Raw genomic sequence first — 1,036 nt, 5'->3', positions numbered from 1 at the left:
AGGGGCTAATGCCAACGACCTAAGTAGCATGGATGCTAGTTTTGTCCAAGCTAGCATCCATGTCCTTGTGATGCTAGCTTGGACAAAACTTAAGAGAAGTTAGAAGCAGCCGACGGGGATAACTTGCTCTACACTTACAGCTACTTCCTGTCTGGAAAGGTGCCAGTGTGCATATTTTCAACCAGGGTTCAGTGTGTCGTATCGCCACTTTCAGCTACCTGCATAATGTGGTGTCAGTATCTCATTAAGTGACAGAAGCTTTCTGTTTCATTGCCTTGAGGCGAGGCTCCATCCTTCCATCTCTCTTCCTGTGTCTCTTACTCAGAGGCTTCTGCCTCATTAACCACCATCAGCATTTCGTTTGCAGCGGTGTTATTTGGATGTAAGAGGGAGGCAGGGGTCTGAGAGTGTGTGAGGGTATGCGTGTGCATTCGCTTGTGTGTGGAAGCTAGCAACTCTCATTAGGCTGAAAAAACATTGACAATGTTGCCAGAAACCAGATCATATCCTCTCGCTCTTTAAATATCAAAGGCTTCCTCCAATCAACTCCCTGGAGTCTCTCTCTGTGTGTGTGTATACATTTATATGTATGCTGTGAATATATCTGTGTGTGGTTGGCGGTGGGAGACAGATGTTTGCTGATTCGACAGGTTTGCACTTGCAGACTCAGCCCGATTTAGCTGACAAAAAATGTGATGCCACGCAGATGACATCTCACTCTCGTTTTTGTTTTTTACCCCCTTTCCATTCAAGCCAGTCTTTTTTCTCGCTTTTTTTTGCCTCCTCTTTTTTTTCTTTTTGTCTCTTTTCTCTTTGTGTTTGTTCTCTCCTCCTCAAAACACCAACCCAACTCCGTGTGTCATTACACCAGCGGCACTTCAGCAGGGTGTCCTTCCAGGGTTGTTTTCCTCGTTGCAGGAACCTCTTACTCAGTCTCGGCTTTCACAGAGGACACTTATATTGCCAAGATTAAAAACGGAAAGCACCTCAAGTTACTACACAAACAATGCATAGCGCCTGCCACATTTGTTGGCAC

The sequence above is a fragment of the Poecilia formosa genome, unplaced genomic scaffold (genome assembly GCF_000485575.1).
Source record: "Poecilia formosa unplaced genomic scaffold, Poecilia_formosa-5.1.2 Scaffold275, whole genome shotgun sequence".
In the NCBI taxonomy this organism is placed as follows: Eukaryota; Metazoa; Chordata; class Actinopteri; order Cyprinodontiformes; family Poeciliidae; genus Poecilia; species Poecilia formosa.
This window is presented reverse-complemented; position numbering follows the sequence as displayed.